General features: G+C 42.5%; 1 long non-coding RNA gene across 1 annotated transcript; it reads right to left on the reverse strand.

The window, feature by feature from the left end:
* Positions 1–24,475: 24,475 nt before the first annotated feature.
* Positions 24,476–26,037, reverse strand: LOC148800770 (uncharacterized). Its single transcript, XR_016085137.1, has 3 exons — positions 25,412–26,037; positions 25,213–25,287; positions 24,476–24,997 (listed from the first exon to the last, which is right to left on the reverse strand). It is a non-coding gene; the product is annotated as an uncharacterized LOC148800770 (long non-coding RNA).
* Between the last annotated feature and the right edge of the window lie 1,432 nt (positions 26,038–27,469).

A 27,469-nucleotide genomic window follows, 5' to 3' on the forward strand; every position in this document is an offset into this window, starting at 1 on the left:
ATTGACCATACCGCAGAGAGCATAAGGTTCTTGTGAAAACTTTGGCTATTTGGAAGTTTCCATGGTATGATACGGCCCATTCAATTGCTTGTTTATCTTTTTTGGTTAAAACAATATTGGCTGCAAATATTCTTTTACCTCACATCAATGGTAATTTCTCTTGCACAATAAGCTCACAAATAGCATTATCAACAATCAAAGTTTTTCAAATATTTTGCAGGATTGATCTCATTTTCTTTGGGTTAACTGAATGTGATGGCTCTGAAACAAGCTGTGAAACCAATTACAACACCCTGTACTAGTGATAAAATACATGGGCCCATAATATGTGAAACCAAACAAAGGAATTTTTTGCCTTCAAAGGATTTTTATAAAAGTCAAGAGAGCTTAAAATCTCATTTGCTTCTTCAAGGCTAGCATTGGAGAAAAGGAAGCTATTATCAGCAAAAAAGATGTGGGAGATAGTAGGAGCCCAATGGTTCAATCTGATGCCAAAAAGAGTTTTGTCATTAACTTTGCAAGTAAGAATAGCTGAAAGAGCCCCCAAAACTAGAATAAATAAGTATGGAGAAAGCGGACCACCCTGCCTTAACCCTCTATTAGGGTGAATAACCTTTCTAGAAGTGCCATTAACCATAACTCTAGCTTTAGCCTATTGGAGAGAACCTTGGTAATGATCTTATAAGGGGTATTGCAGAGGCTTGTGGTCCTAAAATGCAAGGCTGACTCTAAATTGTTGAATTTAAGGATGTGCATTAAGGGTATTATAAAGCTCTTTTAGCATTCCGCCAGAGTTAAAAAACTCATGGATTGCAGCAAGAACACCCGGGCCGAGTCCAATATTTCTGAAAAAAAAAATTAGGTAAACTATTGTGTCCAAGAACTTTGGAGGGAGCCATTTGCTTTAGGGCAGCAAGGATTTCTTCATCAGAAACCAGCTGGTCTAACAATCTACTCTCTTCCTCAGAAAGATGAGAAGTAATGTTGTTGAGTATTTCCTCAACATTATGAGACCCACCACTAGAAAATGATGGAGCATGATATGGCGACTCTTGCATGGCAAATGACTCAGACATCGAATCGGATGTTTACTCTATCAGAGGCCGAGCTTAGCTGGGCCGAGCTGTGTGATTCTACAAGAGAGAGTTAGAGTGCCCGGCTTGCTTTTATCCAGGGCGGGCACTCCGATACTTAAGTCATCGAAGATTTCTTAGAAGTTCTTAAGAGATTAAAGAGTGTGAGAGCTTAATCGTGCATACCCCTTCAGGTAAAAATGAGGCATTTATATAGATGTGAGTAATTAAAGACCTCTTGCAATGGGTCCCAGGCTCTCGCAGGCCTTTATATAAATGTTCCGCATCATCTTGTAACTAAGTCTCTTATAAGAATGATGGGATAAATACATTGGAGATGTATAATCTTCTTCTCAAATTGGGGAAGAAAATTGTTTGTGACAAGTTTCCAAGAGAGCCTAAGAAGCACGGTAGGCTATGGCTTCAGAAAGATGTCTATGATGTTCTGAAAAATCATACAGGTACAGAAGCAATTGAAGGCCTCATCCTGGATAACTCATCTAGATAAAGAAAGGGAACCATTAAAAACTTCAACATTTGCAAATATGGGGAGATCAGACTGCTTCAACTCAATTATGTAGACATCAAGGGGAGTTTTGAACATCTTTCTAAAGAGTTAAGATGGCTCTATTGACATGGGTTTTGCTTAAAATGTAATCCAAGCAGTTTTCATCTTCAAAATCTAGTTGTTCTTGACATGCAACACAGCAGCCTCAAACAAGTCTGGAAGAAAATGAAGCGACCCAAAAATTTGAAGATACTTGATCTCAGTGGTTCCCATTACCTCACCACCAACAAGAAGTCATAATGTTTACAACTCAATTCTGGGATTTATTTCAGGTTTATGCTTCCTAAAAATACTAAGGGGGATTTTCTACTATGTTTTCATTTGTTTTTGAAATTGCCATATCAGGAAAAAAAAATTGTGGACCAATTTGGATTGGCATAGGCCCTATCCAGCCTTTCCCTAACAATCTCATCATTCCTGAGACCACTCCAAGTATAACGAAAACCCTATAATCCAGAAAGGAATTAGCTTCCATTATCATATTATCATTGAGGATTGTACCTCCTTTGTCATCATTGCTGGTTAGGAAGTTCCAGTCACCTATATAAAGCTAGGGACTCTAGATTGTATCTACCCACATCCTCAACTAATCAAAGAAGATTTGTCTTGGTCTATAGCTTGGCCTGCTATAAACATAGGAACTAAACCATTCAAAGCCATCAGAATCCTTGATTACTACATGGTTAGCAAAAATCGTAACTTTGAGCACAATTAGATTGATGTGAGGATTCCAAACCAATAACAAACCACCACACCTCCTAAAAGCATCAGAACCATTGAAGCATGAGAGTTATAGAGAAGAAAATGGTATTTGGATTTTGGGATTTTAAGATATTTTTAAGGGAATTTTCGATTAATACCTTGTACTTTGGGTTTAATGTCACTTTGTTCCTCGAACTTAAATTGTGATAATTCAGTACTTAAACTTTTAAAACCTAACAATCTAGTACCTGCCGTTAATTAGTTATTAACCAGCCGTTAAGTGGCATTTGAAAAAAAACACAAATGCCCTTCAAGTGTTATTTAATTTTCTTTATCAACCATCTAAACGTTGACAAAAAATTAACAGTCCCAAATCTTTACCTTTTCCATTGAGAAAAGTTGGGGTCACGTTTATCAATGTTAATATTTTGAATAGAAGAGGCAAGGATTTAAGGCTGTTAATTTTTTGTCAATGTTTGCATGGTTGATAAAGAAAATTAGATGACACTCAAAGGGTATTTGCATCTTTTTCAAATTTCACTTAACGGCTGGTTAACAACTAGTTAACGGCAGGTAGGACTGTCACGTTTTAAATGTTCAGATACTGAATTATTACATTTTAAAGTTATGAAGACCAAAGTGACACTAGACCCAAAATAAATGGTACCTTAGCAAATCTATCTATTGAGAAAGTGCTTCTACACAACAATTACCATCATAGTATTTGCAGAAATTTCCTATTTGGAACATTGGATGCCTTAGGTTTGATCTTGTGTCTACATCCACATGTTAGGAAGAGAAAGTAGAGATGAAAAGAAGATATTTTCACTTGTAAAACCCCATGCCCATTTTTGTGAACCATGCAATTGTGTTGTTCTAAGACACGAGGGAAACATCACCACATGGCCCGGCCCATTTTTGTAAACCACACCATTGGGCTGGAGATAAAATCATCTAAGCTGGGGTAGGCATCCCATCCTATCACGAGTGAAGACGTATGTCAGCCCATGTGAAACCCAAACATATGCGCATAACAACACTGGCGTGTTCACTCGTTATGAATTACCCATTCCGATTGGCCAATCTGGCTCATGCCTTATTAACCCATGCATATATCAGGACCAAATAGAACCAAAAATGTTTCCAACTCACCAGCTGGTCACCCAAAAAAAAAAATAATAATCAAGCTCTCTTTTTAGGAAAAATTATGGTAACTCATACATCGATCGCTTAATCGACAGACAAGTCCGAATCCCATGGTCCTACCACGTTTGCGCATCATCAATCATCATGTGCGCCAAAAAGAAAGAAAGATTCGGGCTTCCACGGCTCAATCTCACTGCATGCTACCATGCCAACACCCAGCAGCATATTCTTTTGCACAGTCGCCTAAAGAAAAATGGAACTACTTTGGGCCTGGGCCGGCAAAGTTCACTCTCATATCGGAATTGGTTCTTCTTAAACCTTCTTTTTTATTTCCTCCTATCCTCCCTTAAAGGTGGTGAACACTCGTATGTAGTCACCACTCATCATCCATCCATCTCTCATCTCTCGCTTTCACACAGTTGGAAAGAAATCGTATATGATCAGAAAAGTAAAGTAATAGAATATCAAAGCCAAAATCTTATAATGTTCTCTCATTATTAATCTCTTTGAATTCTTTTCCTTTTTTTTAGAAATCTCTTTGGCCGTGTTTGGGAGTATTTATAATAAATGCTTGTTGGAGTACCTATCTAAATAAACACTTATTCAAAACTAGTGGAGGACTGTGCAATGCACAGCCTTTGTTAATCAAAAGTTAAACAATAGAAATACATAGGAGTATATAATTGTTTTATATTTTAAATTTTTAATAACCAATCTAATCGAACTGAATCTAAGTTGGTCGTTTTCTAGTATTTCCAGTCGGTTTTGGTTTAGCAATTTTTCAATTCGACCAAATTAGGTCAATTTCGATTTGTCCATTTGTAAACCAACCAAAACTAAACCGATTTGACCATATATATATTAATATTTTATATTTTAGATATACTTCTTTTAATACGGAAAAGTAGAAAAATTCTCATATTTCTTAGTCTAAAATGTTTTATATCATAAATTTAATTTTTTAATAATAACACTATAATTTATTGAATTTAAATTTAAAAATAAGAAAAAAAAACTCCCAAAAGTCAACTTTGAATTCCAGACTAGTTCATGTTCATCTATAGCGGAAAACCATGCATGATCTATCTACAAAATTTTAGGGAGAAAAACAAAGATGAAGAGGTCCTCCATGTGCAAATTAAATGAAACTAGTAAACTCAAAGAAGTGCAAAGTTGGTATTGTTGCAAATGTCGATCCAAGGAGTCAACAATAGTATTAAATTAATTAAAATGGTCTGAAAGAGAAGCCTGTTGGACAGTTCTGTATGCCCTTAGCTTCAATCCGATTTGATGTACTTTTGACATTTAGTGTAAATAAATAAAGTGCATGTTTGATTCATGTTGTTTGGTATAATTCTGTGTAAGACCCTAAAACTGGACACTTATTGAGGCTTGTGTTAGTTTTAAATGTTCACAGCCATTGGATAAGTCTGGGGAGATTTATCCTGCCAAGGCTGATACTGGTGTGCCACCAAGTGTTGGGATGGTCTGTCTCGGCCACCAGGGTAAGACTTAAGGCACATGCAGTATGGGATTATTCAAATCCTTGAACTAGACCAGATTTCCAGTATTGCCCTGGACCTTGGAGACAGATGGGCAAAACTAGAAAGTTACACCTGACCCCTAGACTCGATTATGACACTTCACTAGGTGTCGGATCGAACTGTCTTTGATATGCCAATCAGTGAGTTCCTTAGCGGGGATCAAAACCTAGGTATGTTGGGACAGTCTGAGAATTCATCTGAGTGGGTGATCATAGTGACAAGATCAACCCCTTTGTCGAACAAAGGTAATGATCGGGAATGCACTCTCTCTGATGGAAACCAAACTGTCGGTAGTTGATTTCAATCGTTGGAATTTTGTTTTGCAAAATTAATATATATATTTGTACGGTTTCAAAATGTTTGCAAATGGTTTTAATTCCCGGGATCCATGTGAGTAGAGAGTGCGGCAATGTTCCTTGCAGCCGAGGAAGAGGTCCTCTCTTGTCGGGCAGTGCTTGATCATTAAGGGCTGAGAGGTTAAGTGTAAGACCATTTAGGATAGTACCTGATAGGCTAATCTTGCACCTGCCCACAGTCCCTGGGTTTTTATAAGATGGCTTGGCCCAGGGACCACTTAATGTAAGTGTTGGGCCCATAGGGTCCATGTGATGGGCTCAGGGGTTTACTAAGCTTTTCAGTGAATTCGGCTAGGCCTTGTAATAAAGGCTGGGCCGAACCCATGTGGATGGTGTGTAGATCAATGCTTGGGTTCCACGCCATACAAAGAAGCCCAACTGGGTAGCAGATTGGAAACTAGTTAAGAACTAAACACTTAATGGGCCAAAAGCCCATTTTGAGCTGGGCTGATATGATCACCCATTTATGGGGCGAATCTGGGATTGAAGTTAGCAAAAGGATTGGGCCTTTAACCTTATCCACTCTGGGAGACCAAATTCAAATTAGATTTGAATCTGGTAACCTCTTTATAAGATCATGAGTAAGCGAACCTAATCTGTAGATAGGATTAAGATCATCCCCTATCCAAATACTGATTTGGATTGGGATAACTCCTAATTAAGGGGTTTCTTAATCAAGAAGAAAAGATGAGAAACTCTAAGAGAGAAAACAATCAGATTTCGAACCTGGGGATTGTGTGCAAGAAATCATCTTGCATATTGAGATTAGATCTCATACACATTTCAGAGAGAAGAGAAGCAATTCAGCCATCTTTGTCCCAGGAGTTCTCCTCCAGCCGCCGCTATTCTTTCTTACAAGATTTGATCTTTGAAGAAGAAAGAAATCAAGAAATTGTTTCTTGACATCAGTTTTGCGAAAAAGACTGAAAAGATTTTGTGCTTAGAGTTTCCAGTGGATTTTTGCGAAGGATTCAGTGTGTAGGACGCACCCTGCTGGTTCCGTTCCACATACAGCTGTGTCATCTTCAGCAGGAGCGGATCTTGGTATCCTCTTTGGGCGTGAACACCAACTTTGGGAGATACTACATCTCTGGATCAGGTATAATTCCTCTCATCCCTTTTGGTTCAGATCGGGTTCGATTATGGTTCAAATAGGATCCTTGAATATTGTATTCTTAAATTAGGGAATATGATTCCCAGTTGGGCGTCCATTAGATGGATCCTACCAGTCTTTCAAAGCCCAACCCATTAAATATATTATTAGTGCTACATTTCTCATAGGAATGGACCTGCTAGATAGGCCTCGTAGTTCTAGTTAGCAGATCATATGACATGACCAAGGAAAATCTTATATATGTGCAGTGTAAGCAATCTCTCTCTCTCTCTCATCATTCTTTTCCATTTAGCATATCAGGTAGAACCATGAAATTTCAAAAATAGTAAATACAGTTGGTCTCCTTGTGTCCAGGTGTACAACCTGATGTGTGATGACAATTTCCAGTCACCCCTGATAGTATGCTGGCATGGCATGACTGTTTAACAAAAGATTCCAGTAAATCCTCTGATTTAGAAATTTGAAAAAAGGGCAGTCGTGGGAATGAGGCTCTCGCCTTTGCGGGGTTTTAGGAGGAACAGGTCAGGGCTACAAACCGGCATTCGATTGTCCAAATTTGAATTCAAATTCCATCCCACTAAACATGATCTAAATTCAATCCGTTTATAAGTGGATCAAATATGAACCCACCCCAATACGATCTCATATAATTCAATTCAATTTGATGGTGCACGATCTAGATATTCCTAACTGGAAGACGATATGAACTCCAATTGTGTAGCGAGTTGGACGAATCTGCAAAATAGTAGATCAAAGAATCCGGGGTAGCTAACCCGGTGAGGTTGCTCTGATGCTTAAGTCAGTACAATACTGTGGATGCGAGCTGAATATTTGAGTGTTTGAATGTTAGTGAATAAAAAAAAATCACACGTACCTTTGCCTTGGGGTTTTATGTCCTTATATAATGGAGTAATCGTGGCCCTTACGAAAGAGCTCCGGGATCTCTAGACTATGCGGATAAGATCTGTTCCATTTTTGAAGGAGAGCAATGTGCTGATAAGGTTTATCGTTTACCTCCGATTCAGGCGAAGCTAGGATGAGTCTCGTTGTGATCCAAGAAATTCAAGATCCATTGGGGAGGCCTTTTGAGTCAATTACGTGGCGTTTCGGCTCTTTAGCTCTGAACTGGTACTTCGATTCTTTAGTCCGGAACTGGATTAGGCGTTGAGGTGTCTCTACGCCGAGGTGGCTGAACATTCAAGCTCTGAATGTTGCAGACCGGGTTCGTTTGGCTGATTTGTCACCCCTCGAGCAGATTGCGTCTACATTCCCCTTCTTACTAGGTTGTGCCAAATCACCCTTCATTAAATGCCCCCCACTCCTCGTGCCAGGGGTCCTGACCCGGTAAGGGGAGTTTATGACAAGTCCAAGTGTGTTTGGCATGAAGTCTGAGCGGCTAGAAGGGCGAGCCGCTGGTCAGACCTGTTCAGTCATCTGGCTCAACCAAGAAATGACCCAGATCGCGTCCCGGTCACGCGCAGACGTCACACTATTTATAAATTCCGCGAACGTCAAAGGGTGCGCTCAACTAATTTCATTCTCGGGTAGCAGGCAACCAGATTTAATGGGAGTCGTCAGATCGTACAGATCTCAATCGTTGATTGCCGAATGTGGTGGACTATAAATAAGGGGTCGAAGGGCCCATTACCTTCGCCATAAGTCGTGTAACTGAGCTCTCCTGAGATCGTGTCTTCAGCTCGTCATTATTTCCCTTGTGTCTGAGGTCGTTATTGTCTTCTTTGGTGAGTTCGTCTTCTTTCACTAGTTGTTCCCTTTTCCTTTTCCGTCCAATATGTCTAGTACTAGCATAGATAGGTTACTTAGTGACTATAGTGAGCCCGGGGGTGCCGAGGTGCGGTCCTCGACTCTGTCGATGAGGCCAGCTCTTCGCTAGAGAGCTCCTCTTTAAACCTTTTAGGAGAAATGCCTTTACCAGACGTCGGGCCATCTCGGCTTGAGGAACCCGAACCTTAGGTAGAGCAGCCGACCTCCGAAGAGGGGATATCGTCTTGTACTCGAGGTCGGGATCCAGACAACTTCGGCCCTTCCACGATGACCTCGGATAGGTTGTTGTCCTTGATAGCTCGTTATCATCTCCCCGACACTTGTTTTCAGCATTCCTTTGGGTTAGTACCCCTAGGTTCACGATCACTACAAACTCGCGGCTTTTGAGGAGCAACTTGTAGCTAGGCTGCGCTTCCCGCTCCACCTCTTCATCGTAGAAATCATTAAGTTCTTTAACATCACCATTGACTAGCTACACCCGAACTCCATCTGTACCATTGTTGGTATGATCTCACTTTTTCACAAATATAACCGACCTCTTACTATAGACATCTTTAGCTAAAAACAACTCTTCTTGCCTACATGGGGACACCCGGCAAAGATACTATATCTCACCTCGCCCCGGGCTCAAGGTTATGTTCGATAACCTAAACAAGATATATGCCTGGAAGAGGAGGTACTTCTTTGTTCGGAACCCTGAAGGATGGCCATTCCCGACTCACTAGCGAGTGACCATTAAGGACCCCGGGGTGAGGCTGGATGCATACACTAGGACGATCATCCACTCTTGGAGGGACCTTGGCCTTGAGATGGAAGATTTCCTGGCCGAGCAAAAGCTTGTACGAGCTGGGTTGAATCCTCCTGGTAGGCCTCCACCTCGGCACACACATTACCTCTCCTTTTTCCTTCCCGCACTTACTTTAGTTCGCGTCTAACTCTTTTTCTTCTCTCTTACAAAAGCTATGACAGGTGTTGACGCCGCTAACCTTTTGAGGAGTGTTCAAAGGGGGAAGAAGAGAAAAGCTTCGAAGAGGTCCTGTCGAGAGGAGGCCACCTCTTCAGTTCCTGTCGATCCTGAGGTCGCAGCACCAGAGCCACCCTCTACCGAGCTCCCAGGGGAGGAGGTTCATCCCAATCCTTCGGTTGTTGATTTGGAGGAGGATCAGAATGAGGGGACCCCACCTCGCGAGCTCGAAGGTACTTCGGTGCCCGAGCCTCAGCTCCCTTCAACAAATGAGAGCATAATGACACTGAGGCTTGGGGTCCTTAAGAACAAGGATGTCGTGTTTCTTGTGGAGGTCACGGAGTGGGCTGACATGCCAACAAAAAGTCAACTCGGAGGAAAGGCAACCTTCTACTGTATGGTGGTAAGTAACATGCCCTTCATTTACTTTCTTATTCTTCTGTCAATGACACTTACGCTTGCTTTCTATTTTTTTAGGTGAACTCTACTATCCATTCACTCGTCTACCAATCTGAGATTCGCTTGAAGTGAGCTCGAGAGGCCGAAGAGAACGCTCGAAAGATTTATCACGAGCTGGATTTAGCTCGTGGTGAAATTCTTAGAGCCAAGAAGAGCTAACGGAAGAGAAGAAGAAGCTCAAGGGGGAGAAGGATGCTCTCCTGTCGGAGAATGAAAACCTTGAGGCGATGATCAAGGAGCGCTCCGAGATCTCCGACACCGCTATTCAGGAGGTGAGGATTCAAGAGAGATCGCACCATCAAGGAGTTCAAGGAGTCCCTAAGTTTCACGACCTCCAGGTCGAGTATGGCTTTGGCTCGTACCAGTCGGGCTTCAAGTTCTGCAAGTGGTTGTTGCGGCAGAAGTACCCCGAGCTCAACTTCGGATATATCTCCATGTCCACCGTTACCCCTGAGATGGCGAAGGAGGCTGACGAGGAACCTGACTCTTCCGAGGGAGAAAGTGATGACGAACTTCCCAAGGCGAGACCGTTAGGGGAGGTAGGCCGAGATGACATGGAGGAGGACCATATGGAGACCGACCTACCTATTGGAGGAGATACTAACAAATCTGAAGTTTAAACATGCCTCTTTTCTTGGACACCCCCCCCCATATAGTGTATGTCCCGGATCTCCAAGCCCGGTTATAGTAACCATGTACTCGAAACTTTTTTGTTAATGGAATATAATGATTCAAAAAGTCTTATGTGTGCAAAAATCCTTCTAAGTAGAAAATTTTTGTAAGTGTTGGTTATCCTGAAGTGCCAAACTAGTGAGTTGGACTCCAGATGGGATTAAACTTGTGTTGTTGTATGATGAAGTGGATAGACACTATAGAGTATATACTCGACCTCTCTATGCACGGGCTACTTAGAGGCGATTGGTTATCCCAAAGTGTCAAACTAGTGAGTTGGACTCCAAGTAGGAATAACCTTGAGTTTGTTGTACGTCGAGGTGGATAGACACTGTAGAGTATATACCCGACTTGTCTATGCACGGGCTACTTACTTGCCCAAGCCGAAGAGGTAATTGGGAATCATTGCGCCTATGCCCAGGAGGCGAATAAGACTTGTTTGCCTATGTCGAACAGGCGACTAGGACTTATTGTAGTTGTCAGCTCGGCACCATAACCCTTAGGCTTATGGGAGTGACTCACAGTCCTCTCTCTAGTTATTCGTCTTTTTTGATCAATACGGTGGTCGCTCAGACTTAGAGAAATTTTGCCTTTGAGTCACAGGCTCATAAATAGTACCTTCTTAAGTTATCGATATTCCATGCTCGAGGTACTTGCTTTCCTTCCAAAGTCTCGAGCTTGTATATACCCTCCCCGAATACCCGCTTTACACGGTATGGACCTTCCCAATTTGGTTCGGGCTTACCTACGCCAGGCTCAGGTACCATAATTTTCCAAAGAACCAGGTTGCCGACATGGAAATCACTTTCTGACCCGAGCGTTATAGTACCGAGCTACTCTCTGCTGGTAGGTTGCGGTTCGAATGTAGGCCAAGTCTCGCACCTCCTCCACCAGGTCCAGGTTGGTACAAAGCTCATCATCATTTGTTTCCTCATCATAAGCCTCCAATCTAACATGGGTACCTCGATCTCTGCCAAGATCACCGCCTTTGTGCCATATGTGAGATTGAAGGGGGTCTCACCCGTTGTAGTCTTGATAGTAGTTCTGTAGGCCCAAAGGACACTGGGCAGTTCGTCTACCCACAATCCCTTGCCTCGAGTTAAGCGAGCTTTCAATCCGCGAAGTATCGCTCTATTAGTTACTTCTGCTTGTTCGTTCGCTTGGGGGTGTATCACCGAGGTAAAGTTTTGCTGAATTCCCATCTCAACACCAATTTTGAAACTTAACATCTTTGAACTGCTTCCCATTGTCAGATATCAGTACCTGGGGTAGTCCGAACTGGCATACTATGCTTTTTCAGAAGAAACTCTGTATGTTATGGGCTATGATCGTTACCAAGGGTTCGGCTTCCACCAACTTCGTAAAATAATCCACTGCTACAACCAAGGACCTCCTCTAACCTGTTGCCCGTGGGAAAGGACCAATGATGTTGATTCCCCACTGTACAAAGGGCCACGGGCTGGTGAGGTATTTCAAATCAGCAGCAGGTTAATGGTGGATGTTGGCATGCGTCTGACACTTGTCACACTTTTTCACGAGTTCGAGTGCATCTGCCTTCATTGTGGGCCAATAATAGCCTTGCCTTAACACTTTTTGTGCAAGGACTCTCCCCCCAAGTGTCCACCACATAAGCCTTCATGAGTGTCGCAAAGTACATGCTCAATTTTTGAGGATCGCAAGCAGTGCAGTTAAGGAAGTGTGAAAGATCTTCTGTACAACTATCCGTCTATGAGGACATACTTGGCTGACCAGCGCTCTACCCTCTGAGCCACATTACGTTCTGTCGGTAGGGTCTCGTGGAGCAGATAACTCGCAGATGGGTCGATCCAGATCGGTTCTGCTTGTGACATGGGAGTGACCTCTTCTACTCCCCCGAGAATGTTGGGCCGAGGTAAGTCCTCTATGTACACAGTTCGCATAGTGTTGCTGCTCATGCTAGCTAGACATGACAAGGTGTTGGTCTCAGCATTCTCGAACCTCGGAATTTGTCCGATAAAGCAAGAGACAAAGCTGCACAGGATCTCTCTAACTTTGGCCAAGTAAGCTGCGATAGTGGGGTCACGGGCTTCGTACTCACCAGTGACTTGGTTGACCACTAGTTGTGAGTCGCTGCATACGATGAAGTTCTTTGCCTTCATTTCCCTTGCTAAGGTAGCCCAGCGACCAGCGCTTCATATTCTGTCTCGTTGTTCGATGTCTCGAATCCAAACTAGAGAGCATACTCCAGATTCACCTCGCTTGGGCCATAAAGTATCAGTCCTGCACCGCTTCCCTACTAGTTGGATGAGTCATCGACGTGAAGGATCCAAGGCTCCTCATCCCAGGTCGGTTCCACTCTGACTAGGACTGGCGTCGCACTGGTTGATGCTCCCGTCGTATGAGCAAGCCCGGTCAACTCGGGGGTCGTTGTGCCGAGCGTGCACTCTGCTACAAAATCGGCCAAGACCTGAGCTTTGACTGTTGGTCGAGGCTCATACCGGATATCGTATTCGCTCAGCTCGACGGACCACTTCGTTAATCTTCCAGACACCTCGAGCTTGAGCAGAGTCTGCCTCAGGGGTTTGTTGGTGAGAACAATGATAGTATGGGCCTGGAAGTACGGGCGAAGTTTTCGGGCTGCTATGATCAGTGCGTATGCTAGTTTCTCGATCTCCGAATATCTAGTATATGCATCCTGCAAAATTTTTCTAACATAGTACATGAGTCGTTGGACCCGATCTACTTCTTTGATCAGTACCGAACTAACCACTTCATCGCTTGCAGAACGGTATAGCTTTAACACGTCCCCTTCTTCGTTATGAAAGCGGTATTGTCTTCGTCAGCAGGATCTATCCTAATCTGGTTGTAACCAAAATAGGCATCCAGGAAGCTCAGCAACTCATGCCCTGAGGTCGCGTCCACTAGGCAGTCAATCCTGGGCAGCGGGAAGCAGTCTTTCGGGCAGTTTCTGTTCAGGTCGGTGTAGTCGTCGCACATGCGTCATTTGCCATTGGCTTTTTTCACCTGAACCGGGTTAGCCACCTAGCTCGGGTAATGGACTTCCTTGATGAAGTCTACCGTGAGGAGCTTCACAACCTCTTGATCGACTACCCTTCAACGTTCCGGGGCGAGGTTACGTTTCTTTTGCTTTACTGGCCTGACTAAAGGGTTGGTATTAAGTTTGTGAGTTATAATTTTTGGATCAATCCTGGGCATCTCTGTCACGGACCAAGCAAAAATATCTAAATTTTCAAGTAAGAAACTTACTAGTTGGGTTCGAAGTGGTTCATTGATCGAGACACCGATCTGAAGAGTTTTGGCTGGTTCACTGGCAGAGACTGGTATGTGGACCGTCTTTTCTTTCGGGGCAGCTCGTTCGTCGGTATACTCCACTAGTCGCTCAAGCTCGACATCCTCTGCCAACTTTGCTTATCCTTTTAAGGCAGCCACGTAACACTTGTGGGATTCGAGTTGGTCACCTCGCACGACTCCCACTCCATAATCAGTTGGGAATTTCATTGCTAAGTAGTAAGTGGATATTGTCGCACGTAAGACATGCGTGAAAGGCTGACCTACTATTGTGTTGTATGGGGAGGGAGTCGTGACTACCAGGAACGTGTGCTCAAACCACACAATGTTTGGCCACGTGCCGGCTTCCACAGGTACTGTGATTTGACCAAGAGGTCTAACCTCCTTGCCGCTGAACCCTATCAAAGGTGTATCTACCTGTTTCAGATCGCTCTGATGTAACTATAATTTGTCAAAGGTCTCCTTGAAGAGTATATCTGTTGAACTACCTGAGTCCACCAAGATATGTTTTACCTCGAAGTCATTAATCCTTAGCTTCGCCACTAAAGCATTATCGTGAGGGTACTGGATCTCACGCACATCGTCCTTAGTGAAGTAGATCGGTTCTTTGACCAAGGTCGCTTTGGCGATGTATATCCGGCGATGATGGACCCACCAGTGATCATGTTAATCACCCAGCGGACTGGTCTTTCCTTTGGCAACTGTCGCGGTGGTTGCTCATTTTGCCTACTAACCTTGGGGCCATTCCTCCTCTAGTCCCCCTGTCGGTCTGCTTGCCCCCTCTCTTCTCGTAATATGTAATTTTTCAGGTACCCACGACAGATAAGTTCCTCAATCTCATCGTGGAGATTTCTGCAATTCTCCGTGCTGTGTCAATGATTTCGGTGGAAATGATAGTAAACATTCAGGTTTCTTGTTGTCGGGTCTCCCCTTAACCTGGGAGGACATTTGACGAAAGAGGAATCCTTAATAGACATTAAGATCTCTCCTCGCTTAGCATTCAAAGGCGTGTAGCTCATTCTCTCCACAGGTGGGGTCCTGGAGCGCCGACCTGGCTTGTAGGTGTGCAAGGAAGACCGGCTTCTTGACTTGCTTCTTCCCCTGCTTAGGGACTTGCTTTTCTTTCATTTTGCCCACCATTGCTCGTTCCTTCATTCTCTCTCTTCCTCTTTTCTGGCGGTGGATTGTCGATCTTTTGGTTGATCTCCTCTTCAGAACCGATGAACTGATCTGCCAACTTGAGGAATTCGGTGATATCTTTCGGTCTGTTAGCTACCACGTGCCACTTGAACTCTTTATGGGTCATTCCTTTCTTTTCCGCAGTGAGTTGCACCGTTGGATCGAGGTCCGGTATCTGTAAGCAAGTATCATTGAAGTGTTTTATATAACTTCTGATTGATTCTCCTTCCCTTTGAACCACGTTTAGAAGGCTTTCTTGCGACTTCGGGCACTTCTTGTTGGTAATGAAGTGCACAGTAAACAGGTCGGCAAATTGGGACCAACTTTTGATGGAGCCTGGCACAAGGTTCCGATACCAAGTTCGGACTACCCCCCTAATCGTAGTGGAGAAGAGTACACACCCTGGGCGCCGGGGTGGAATCGGATGCTGGTTCGACTGCAGTGGTGGGAACTGTTGTTGATACCGCTAGTATAGATAGTAGTGTTGATACTACTGGAATTGTTGGACCTACTGCATCTGGATCTGTATCGTCCGGACACACTGAACAAGATCATGGAATTGGGAGTGCCCAATTCCAAATGGGACCATAGATGGCTCGGAGAAAGTCGCGCCTACTGGGGGAAGCAGAACGCTCACTTGCAAAGTGTCGTGCAGTACGGACAGTGACGGGACTCCTAACACTGTAAGAGGAATAGTAAACTGGCTAGTGCATACCGTAGGGCCTTGGGGAAAGGTTGATTGCTGATCTTGCCCCCCAGTAACGTTCATCTCGATACTTTTTCCGGTGTTGCTGGAAGAGTTCATTGGGATAAATAAAACTACAACTAAAGTTGGGATGACCTTTCGATCGTTTCCCATAGACAAGGCCAATTGATGGTGCGCGATCTAGATACTCCTAGCCGGAAGACAATCTGAACTCCAGTTGTGTGGCGAGCTGGACAAATCTGCAAAATAGTAGATCAGAGAACCCGAGTTAGCTAACCCGGCGAGGTCGCGCTGATGCTTAAGTCAATACAATACTATGGATGTGAGCTGAATATTTGAGTGCTTGAATGCAAGTGAGTAAAAAAATTCACGCGTACCTTTGTCTTGGGGTTTTATGTCCTTATATAATGGAGTAATCATGGGCCTTACGAAAGAGCTCTGGGATCTCCAGACTGTGCGGATAAGATCTATTCCATTTTTTAAGGAGAGCAATGTGTTGATAAGGTTTATCGTCTACCTCCGATTCAAACGGAGCTAGGATGAGTCTCGTCGTGATCCAAGAAATTCGGGGTCCGTTGGGGAGGCCTTTCGAGTCAATTATGTGGCATTTCGGCTCTTTAGCTCCGAACTGGTACTTCTGTTCTTTAGTCCCAAACTGGATTGGGTGTCGAGGTGTCTCTACGCCAAGGTGGCTAAACATTCGAGCTCCGAATGTTGCGGGTCAGGTTCGTTTGGCTGAATTGTCACCCCTCAAACAGATCACATTTACGTGTCCCCTTCTTACTAGGTCGTGCTAAATCACCCTTCATCACAATTCAATTTAAATATGTATACTTAAAATTTGTATTCTATTTATTAGTAAAGTTGATTTTAGTGTTGCATTTTTACTAAATCTTCCGTATGTTTAAATTTCATTTAATATTTTTCAATTAATTTTGTTTATAAAATATAATATGAAAGTCATCTATTGTTCATCTTATTAATAGTGTATATATTTTGTGCGTTTTTAGTTTAATTTATTTATACTAATAATTCATATCCTATTGCAATCTGAATTTGATTTGAACTGAGCATAAATCCAATAGATTTATAAGCTCTTATTCCAATTTGAATAAAAACAAATCAAATTTGGATTTGCCTATATCCAATCCAATATGATCTATTCAGCTTGAGGATAGATATATAACATCATATACTCAGCATTACCCTCCTGAATACGCAAAAAAGCTGTTTCCAAGACTTGAACCGGGCTGATCATCTATGTCAAGGGAACAGCCTAACCATTACACCAAGACCCACCCTCAACCTCTTCCTCCACAGACTACCCAAAAACCAATTTCACCAACCTATGGCTCAACCCAATCTTCAAGACTTTCAGATAGGGATGATCATTTCAGGCCCGCCCAGAAATTCTAAGCTTGGGCTTGGGTTTTGTGTCCAGGCCTGGCCCGGGCCCGGGCCCACATCAGGCCCGCAAATTTTAGGGCCGGTTTTGGGCTTAATACTTCATGCCCGCTCAGCCCGCATATATTTAAACTTACACATTTTGTGTATTATATATACAAATTTATACAAATTATTTTATATTATATTATATATTTTATATATAAATATTATAACATGACATGTATAATTTATATTAAATATAATATTTTATATTATATAACATATAAAATAAAAGTTTATATGCATGTTATGTCATTTAATATAAAATATTATAGATATGTAATGTTTTATATATGAAAGGCATTGGCTCAGAATCAGGCCCGGCCCAGCCCGGGCCCGTGTAGACCTGGACTAGGGCCTATGTTACAAGATCGGAACCCCGGGCTGGACCGGGCCCAGGCCTAATCTATAGCCCTTATCATAAGTGCAAAGCCCGGTCCATGATCCTTTTAGAGTTCCACAAACCATTGCCACCTCCATCTCTACGTGGCTACACCTTGTGTTGGACAAAACACTCCTTACAAAAATAGTTTCAGTTGATAGCCCATGTATTTATATATCCTAAGACAACATTTTTAAAATTGGACCGGACAGGGAATCATTCTAAGTCTAGCTCTCGGGTCAAACGGTCCAATCGTCCAATCCAAATAGATAGCCTCCTTTAATAGAAAAATTAAAAAATTAAAAAACCCAAAAAAAATGGCCAAAAACCCTTCTCGGGTCGAACGATTCAACGGTCTGACCATACAGGTCAATAGTTTGTTAACCAAATCAACAGTTTTTGGCAAAAAATGGTTTTGAGATTAAACGGAACCGATCAAATGACCAATTCCCGGTTTTTGTAGTCCGATCGTCTGGTCCAATCCAGTTTTGAAAACATTGTCCTAATTAAGACAGTCTTATATCTTCGTTTACACGGCTATACCATGTGAGTACATTGACATTAAAAGGGAAAGAGAAATTGTCTAAAACCAACCATAACTTTTCAAAACATCCAAAACTCATCATGTTAGTGAGATTTTTTCTAAAAATCACCATCCGCTAGAATACCATTAAAGTTCAATGACCCAAGTTGTCCACATCAACCTAAATGCAAGTTTCATGACTAAACTGCCCCTGAAGCACCCAATCCCCTCTTACTTGCAAATCAAAGATGTTAGAAACCCAGAAATTTGTTGCAAAGCCTTGTTTGTCCTCCCCTGATTTAGCTCCTCTTGATGTTGATCTATCTCTTCCTCATTATGATCCCAAAACCAACTATCTTTCCCCAAGACCTCAATTCCTTCATTATAGACCTAATCCTCGGATTAAGGTTTACATGAAAAAAAGAAAGAGGGATGGAACAGAGTGAAAGTAAGCGACTCGAAGATGAGTTCACCTCTGAAAGCTACTCAGATACTGAAAATACTGAAGAATTCCAATCCACTGATTCACAAAAGGAATCTGATGATTCTTCTTCATAGATGGTACCCAATCCACGATTTGGCCATCAACCGCAACATTTGCACTGAAGTTATCAAAAACAATTGGAACATAATCCTACCAAGAGAAAGAAAAAGTTACATAAAGGCAGGGACGGGGAGATGAAAACTGAAAAGAGAAGAGAAGCTACCGTACACTCTCAATGCAAAACCAAAGAAATCTATATTTTGGATAGATAGAGAGAAATAATAAGTCACCAAGTTACACAGGGAGAGGAGGTGATGTATCATGTACCATCCAAGGAAGGTGAAGGCAACGGGCAAGACGAGTGCATGAAACACGACACCAGTGTTAAGGTTGAGGAAAGCGGCGTAATGAGCATTTCCATTGCGATTCGATGATGGGAAGCCATGCATCCTACGGGTTCAGGTTGGTGAGGTGGCCTACCTCCTCCAGGTACCCTTTCATGTTAATGAGCACCCTCTTCATCAACGTACCGATTGGGCTCAGGAACCTCGGTGATATCAGTGATGTGGGCTTCCAAGCAGTCGATGACTTCCCCTCCTTGGACACTGGCCTCGGAGATCTCTGCCCCGATGGAGTCAGTATCTCCGGTGTCAATGCACGAGACGTCGCCGGTATCGACACTAACTCCGTCTCCGCTCTCTCCTCCATTGATTCTATAACTTTTTTCCGATACTCAAATAGTATTCCCTCCTTTTAATCACACAACTGTGACGATGAAAGAGTCACAATCAAGACTACCCTCTCTCTCTCTCTCTCTCTCACTCTCCCGGGAGCGATGTGCTCTTTTTGTAGTAGCAGGAGCACGAGTACGTGGCCTCAATCCATGAATTAATTATGGAGTTTTGTTTGTTTTTCCCTTGTTTACTCTTCTTTTTGTCTATCTCTGTCTGATTCCTCAATCAAACTCAGACATCATCAATGGAGTCTATGTTTTTGTGTATGTGAGTGCTAGAGAGAGATATGAGGGGATTCTGAAGACAATAGACGGATAGAGAAAGGAAGAAAGGAAAGAAAAGAAGACATGTATATAAACTCAAATCAGAAGTGGGGAAAGGACAACCATGATGAGTCACTGTGGCAGGGACGAGAGTGAAGTGAAGTTGTAGTAATGCAGTAAAACTTAGAAACTTGGGTCTGGGAATAAGACTCGATCCTCGATTGTAAAGGAAGGCAACCCCAATGTTGAATCTTGAATTGAATTGCTAGCAGACAATGAGAGAGACAATAGATGGAAGGAGATAAGAATTGGGCAAAAGGCGATAGAGCGAAGGGAGAAGCCATCGAAGAGGAAGAAAGCAAAGTAGGAGATAATGATGGGTAAAATAGTAAACTAACGATGCTTATTAGTCAAGTTATAGTTATCTCACTAGCATGGTAAATTTTGGACGTTTTAAAAAATTATGATGAATTTAACAGAATTCATAAAAAGTGATGGTGGGTTTTGGATGTTATCTCACTGGCATGGTAAATTAACGATATGAATCAGGTTGCTCGTGGTATAAACCAATTGGCTATATTTGTTTGTGGTTGGTAGAACTTGGCTTGGCTATCCGCCCGGTTGAGCCAAAGTAGCCATTGTTGGTCTCTAAGTCCTAATATAGGTTTTGTTTGGCTGTACATAAAATAAAGATAGATAAAAATTTTCTACGAAAATTATATTCAATAACAGTAATTGGAAATACACGAATGTCTGCACCTTGCAAGACATGATTGAGAGGATCATTATCTTTTTGAAAAACAGAATAAAAATTAAAAATCACTTTCCAAAAATGTTATCTTTCACGGCCATTTTACATGAAATGAATCTACTCAATCGTAAAAATTCTACACACACCGTAAAAAGTATGCGAATCCTATCATAAATTGGGAATATTTCCCCATGAATTAAATATAAGTGTATGAGAGATATTCTCAATGTGGGACTGAATGCAGATATAAGCAGAATTTTTTACTTTTGGAGATCCAGATTCCTCAAATACATGGAGATTTAATTATGTAATTATGTGTTTACAAGTAATTATGTAATTATGTGTTTACAAGTAATTATGTAATTATGTGTTTACAAGTAATAGAATGGAATGACATGGAATAAGATATCAAGAGCATACAGATAAGATGACATATTGACATGAATGAGATCTACTGATTGGTGTGTGTCAGTGTGAGAGAGAGAGAGAGAGGTGGGCTCTATAAATAGGTCACTTGGGCTGAATAGCAATTATGGGCTAGAATGTTGAAAGTTGAAACAGGTCTTCCACGGGTGTAATAAGAGAACAAGGGACCCAATGGGCCCAAAATTTGGTCTTTGAGGCCCAAGTAGAGGACCTCTTCGGATCAAAGAGTGGTCTTAAAAGGAACCTTTTTATAGGTCTAACTAGTGGATATATTGGGCCGAAGAATATGAAAAGAGAAAATCTATGATGCTGAAAAGATATAGTATGGGAAGAGTTTTGACCAATCAAAACCCATCCATGAATTTTGATAAGTAACACCTGATATCATATCTATGATTCCAGTTGACTGGTCAGAAGTTTTTCAGATATCATATCTTTTCCATATCATAGTTGAACCCGTATGAAAATAAATTATTTGAGTGAATTTTCTTCCATTAAAAAGGTTACAGTGCATTGATCCTATTTGAGAGGACTCTAACAGCTTTTTATTGAAATTCATTAAACCAAAACTCCCATTTGAGAGGATTCTAATAACCCATTTGGGGAGCATCCGTTTTTCTTTTTTTTTTTTTTCATAAATTGAACCATTGGACCTAGGCCATGAAATAGGGTAGATAGTTGTCTCAAACTAAATGGAGGAAATGAGTTGTGGACTCTGTTCTATCCCTGTTGGGCATCATGGGTTGACCCCCTAGGTTCATTGCCTAACTAGGGGTTCAGGGTGTTGTACAACATAAATGCTATTGTATGTGTTGGGTTCTGTGGACGTTTATGGATAGACCGTTTATTTTTACTTTTTCACATAACGTTTATTTATACTTTTTCACTTTAAACACTTTTTATTTTAAATGTTTCCTGTTTTTTGTTGTTTGGATGGACTTCACTTTGAATGTTTTTGTACTCTCCACCTCATATTAATACCCATTAAAGTGTGTCACATCACCATTTGGTTTCAAGAAATACTATGGCATTGGGGGGGAACAAGAATTTGATGTTTCCCCAAATGCCCCATGCACAAAAATCAAAGTGTTTTAGTTTTCTACCATTTATTTGATAAACGGTGAAATTAAACGGTTGTTTCATTTTGCTTCATTTGCAATGAACACCAATGCCTATGTGGCGCTAATGTGGCGGTGTTTTTTCAATAAACGCCCACGAAACCAAACACAACCTTTGTTTTTTAAATTGCCACATAAGCAAATTTATGTAATAGAGAACATATTTTATGTATTTTTGTTTTTGTAACTAGAAACTTGAGAATGTGTTGATTTCAGGTTTGGAAAAAGATATATATAAATAGAGAACATATTTTATGTATTCTTGTTTTAACAACCAATTTGCTTCAAAACCCTTTGTCAAAAAAAAAAAAAAAAAAAAAACTTCAAAACCAAATGGTTTTGATTTATTTTTAGAAATCACAACAAGAAAAACAATTCATGTTAAAGAACATCACTAAGGCCATGAAATTCCTTAGGCTTAGTTTGGAAGGAGTATAAATGCAAACATGTAGAGCGCAAAACTTTATATTTTGTGTTATTTTGTATGTATTTGTACTAGGCTCAGTTTGGAAGGAGTACAGATGCAAATGTGTAGAGTGTAAAACCTTGTATTTTGTACAATGCAAATAAATTATCAGTTTGGAAATAGTACAAATACAAATATGTACATTGCAAATACATACAAAATAATACAAAATACAAGGTTTTACACTCTACAAATTTGTATTTGTACTCCTTCCAAACCGAGCCTTGAGAACTTTCCCTCAACTATTTATTTCTTAGGGAAAATTCACGATAGGTACCCTGTACTTTAGGTCGAGTGTCAATTTAGTACCCAAACTTTAAAACGCAACAATCTAGTATCCGAACTTTTGAAATGCGGCAATCTAGTATGTTAGACAGTTTTGTATACCCTTAGCTTCAATCAGAATGATGTACTTTATGAGTTTATTGTAAATGAATAAAAGTGCATATTTGATTCCTATTCCCTTGTTATGTTTCTATGAAATACCCTTAAACTGGACACTTAATGAGACTCGTGTTAGTTTAGAATGTTCACGGCCAGTGGGTCGGTCTGGGGAGACCTATCCTGATAAGGCTGACACTGTAGTGCCACCAAGTCGGTTGGGGTGGCCTGTCTCAGTTGCTAAGGTGAGGCCCTAGGCACATACAGTGTAGGATTAATTGAATCTTTGAACTGGACCAGATTTCCAGTATTGCCCTAGACCTTGGAGATTAATGGGCAAAACTGGAAAGTTACACCCGACCAATCAGTGAGATCCTTAGCGGGGGTCAAAACCTGGGTATGTTGGGACAGTTTGAGAATTCATCTGAGTGGGTGATCATAGTGACAGGATCAGCCCCTTGGTCGGACAAAGGTAATGATTGAGGATGCACTCTCACTGATCGAAACCAAGACTGTCGGCAGCCAATTTCAAACGTTGAGATTTGTTTTGCAAAATATACTTTGTATGAGATATAAAAGTATATATATTATGGTTTCTAAAATGTTTGCAAAAATGTTTTAATTCCCGGGATCCATTTAAGCAGAGAATGCAACACTGTTCCTTGCAGCCAAGGGAAAGGTCATCTCGTCTGGCAGTGTTTGATCATTATGGACTGAGAGATTAAGTGTAAGACCGTTGAGGGTAATACCTGATGGGCTAATCTTGCATCTGCCCACAGTCCCTGGGTGTTACAAGGTGGCTTGGCCCAGGGACCACTTAGGATAAGTGTTGGGCCCATAGAGCCCATTTGATGGGTTTCAGGGGGTGCACTGTCCATAGCAGTGTATTCGGCCAGGCCCTGTAACAAAGGCTGGGCCGAACCCATGTGTCTGATGTGTAGATCAATGCTTGGATCTCACGCCATACAAGGAAACCCAACTGGGCAGCAGTTAGGAAGGCTAAGTGAGCACATAAGCTTAATGGGCCTAAAGCCCATTTCGAACTGGGCTAATTTAATAAGTTAAATATGGGTGAACTCTGAGATGGATCAGCAGATAGGATAGGGTCTTAACCCCATCCACTCAGAGAGTCCAGATCTGAATATGATTCAGATCTAGAAACCTCCTAATGAGATTAGGAGAAAGGTGATCTAATCTGCAGATAAGATAAGGGTTTATCCTTATTACCTAAAGAAATGTCTGATCCAAATATGATTTGGATCAGCAGCTCCTAATTGGATTAGGAGCTGATCTTTTAGGGTTACAAAAGAAGGAGGGGGCGGCAGCCTTTAGAAGACACATAATCACATCCTCTTCAGAGCTGAAATCACAGAAGAAAGATTTATGCAATCCCTACGAAAATCTTTCTTGCCGCCTCCTTCCTGTAGTCGCCAGACATCCAGTTCGATCTCCAACTCTGTGGGAGAAGTCAAGATTCGATCTTGACATCAATTCTTTGTGAAAGAGTTGATAGGAAGCTGTGCTCACGTGCTATTCTGCTGTTTCTTATGAAGGACAGAGTTCTTGGAGAAGAACACTGCTGATTCTGCTCCATCCTACACTGCGCCATCTTTAGTGGGAGCAGTCTTTGGATCCTTCCTTGGGCTTGAACACCTTCGTTGGGAGATATTATTTCTCCGTATCAGGTATAATCCTCTCCTACTCCTTTTGGTTCAGATCTGGTTCAATTTATGATTCAAGATTGATCCTTGAAAATATGATTTTCTAAATAGGAAATGTGATTCCCAGTTGAAGGGAGAGAAAAATTTTTGAAATTCACCCCTTTATTCCGCAAGATTTGGGCGTCCATACAATGGATCTCTCATCCCTTCATAGTACCTATTGTTAATGGACCGTCAGTTATATATATCAAGTGACCTCATGTGCGATTTAAGATTTTTAAAAATGTCAAAAATACCCTTAAACACTATTAAGAAAATGAAACAGAGCCCAAACTCTCTAACAGTACACACCATCATTTCATGATGAAAATCCAAGAACCCAAAACAAAAGGGCTCTCCACTCATATCCTCCAAGAGCCCAAAATAAAGGAAAGCAGGAAGCGACAAACCCATGTAGAGTTTGTCATCTACAAGCGACGACGCCAATTGCAAAGGGCAGACTTTGAGTTCATAGATTTTCGTCTGTATTTGTAATCAAAACACCCAAGAGCAGAGGGAAAATCTCAGCGTTCTTCTATCGGTTTTGTTTGTACTCACGATGGAGAATAAGCAACCAAGTAGCGGGTGCCTGGTGGTGCATGCAGATATTGGGGATACGGGATTTCTGGGGCAAGTGCTTTGCCGTTTCCGTAGGTAGAAGTGAGAGCACAATGTGTCTGTTTCTACCCCTTGAGAATCTATATATGCAAAGAGAAAAACAACAGCGATCCTTCCTGAATGTGGATTCCGCTCCAACCAAAATCAGCCTCCAAACAGACACAAAAAGGGTTGTTAAGTAATTAAGAGGAAAGAACCTCTAACCCAACATAATCTCTCAAAGATATTCAGCCTTTCCCTTCTATCTATCTATCTCACTGATCTATCCTCCCTCTTCTCTCTCTAGGATTTTATCTCGCATGAGCGAGTGTTATAATAATAGAGATATAGAGACAGAGAGAGATGTTAGGGAATAGATACCAACCTGTTTTCCTTCAAGTGGTCTGATAGGGGGGAGGTACGGTTGCTACACGTCGAGATAAAAGAGAAAACAGGCTTCCTAGACAAGAGAAAGGAAGAGAAGGAGAGACACGTCTTAGTCCGTGAGAGAGTTTTCAGGAGGAGGAAGGACAAAACGAGTTCAGTCAAAGTACAGTACCGAAGGAAAAAAAATGCTTCCTCACCTGTAGTATGGTTCTATCCCATCTCAAATCATGAAAGAGAGCATCGAAAGAATTTTCAGAAACCCCAGTTCAATTACAAAATGAACCAGCGCCGGAAGAAGAGGAAGAGAGACAGTCATTGAAAGATCTAGACAGCAGAGATGATGGAGGGAGCACGGGGGCTTGTGCTTGACCCAAAGGCGGCCGCAGCCCGACTACAAAGCGTGGTCTGGTAGTGGAGATTGTGAATGAGTGGCTATGTCAATCATCAGAACTACTTTGCTTCTCTCCTAACTAGACCCCTTTCGTTTCATGTCTATCTTTCTCTAATCTTTTGGTTTCCCGGCGGAGCTGGAATACCAATCAGGCTTCGGCAACCATTTTTCGTCCGAGGTGATTCCTGGAGCTCTGCCTCGGGCACATGATTCCTGGACCTCTTTCACTTCACCTCGCAACTCGCAAGGTTAATCAGACAAGGTTTCAAGAACGTCAATCCTTCTGAGCTGAAATCATTTTAAAAGAGGGAGGGACAGCTTAGAGGTTTCAAGAACGATGGTTGATAAAGAACATTAGAAGACTCTTAAAAGGGTATTTGTGTCTTTTTGCATAACACTTAAAGGATGATTAACGGTGGGTATTAGATTGTTGCAGTTTGAAAGTTCAGTTTTAAATTTTAGGTACTAAATTGACACTCAACCTAAATTATAGGTACCTATCTAGAATTTTAATGATTATGTAATTAATTTCTATAAAGGCTTTCATAGTTTTTAGTTAAAATAAACCTATTTCTCAACATACATAAATAGTTTACTATTACTATCATTTTTATTAAGATTATTGATGTAACCGTTTTTTGTCAGTACCATTTTTTGTGATGTATAAATTTTTTGGCTAAGTACCTCGTTGTTTGACCCGGTGGGGACGTGCCTTGGTGATGAGCTACTTGGTGGCGAACTCCCTGGGGGAAAACTGCTTGGTGACGAACTGCTTGGTAGCGAACTGCCCGGTGGCGAGCTCCCTGGTGGAGAGCTACTTGGTGACGAACTGCCGAGGGGGCGAACTGCCTGGTGGTGAACTGCCTGGTGGTGCTCCCTGGTGGCGAACTGCCTGGGGGCGAACTACCTGGTGGCGAACTCCTTGGTGGCGAACTGCCTGGGGGCGAACCGCTTGGTGGCGAACTGCCTAGTGGCGAACTGCCTGGTGGCGAACTGCCTGGGGGTGAACTGCCTAGTGGTGAACTGCCTGGGGGCGAACTGCCTGGTGGCGAACTGCCTGGGGGCGAACTGCCTGGTGACAAACTCCCTAGTGGCGAACTGTTTGATGGCGAACTGCCTAGTGGACTCGTCACTTGACTTGCTCCTAGGCGGCCTGTAACTCAGAGGATGGTGGAGCTCCCTGGTGCAGCGCAACCCGACTACCCTCCGCGTGGGGTGATTTTCTCTCCTTTGTAGGCGGCGGGAGCTGGGGGACCTGCGAGAACTGAATTAGAGGACCCGGGGGTATTTTCCCGGCGGGGACTCTCCGATGCCTAAGTTAGCATTCTGATTACAGAGGGCTTGGAGAGAAATGAGAGAGCTAGAGAGCGGGGGTTACCATCCTTTTTTTCCCCTTTTGGCTTTGGGGGTCGGAGTCCTTATATAGTGGTGCCCTCGTGGGTTAGGTGGGTGAAAAGCCTTCAAATGGTAAGACGTCATATCCCGTCAGAACCGGGGTACGGTGATGAACTCCTCGAGGTTGTCAGGCTGGCGCTTGTGTCAAGCGGCCAGGTTGTCAGGTCGGCGCCTATGTCAGTCGGCGGGTCGGTGTCCGGGCCAGGTTGCCAGGTCGGCGCCTGTGTCCGTCGGCGGGTCGGTGTCCGGGCCAGGTTGCCAGGTCGGCGCCTGTGTCCGTCGGCGGGTCGGTGTCCGGGCCAGGTTGCCAGGTCAGCGCCTGTGTCCGGGCCAGGTTGTCAGGTCGGCGCCTGTGTCCGAGCCAGGTTGTCAGGTCGGCACCTGTGTCCGAGCCAGGTTGTCAGGTCGGCACCTGTGTCCGAGCCAGGTTGCCAGGTCGGCGCCTGTGTCCGGGCCAGATTGCCAGGTC

The sequence above is a fragment of the Nelumbo nucifera genome, chromosome 4, assembly GCF_055504915.1.
Source record: "Nelumbo nucifera cultivar China Antique chromosome 4, China Antique-T2T, whole genome shotgun sequence".
Taxonomy (NCBI): domain Eukaryota; kingdom Viridiplantae; phylum Streptophyta; class Magnoliopsida; order Proteales; family Nelumbonaceae; genus Nelumbo; species Nelumbo nucifera.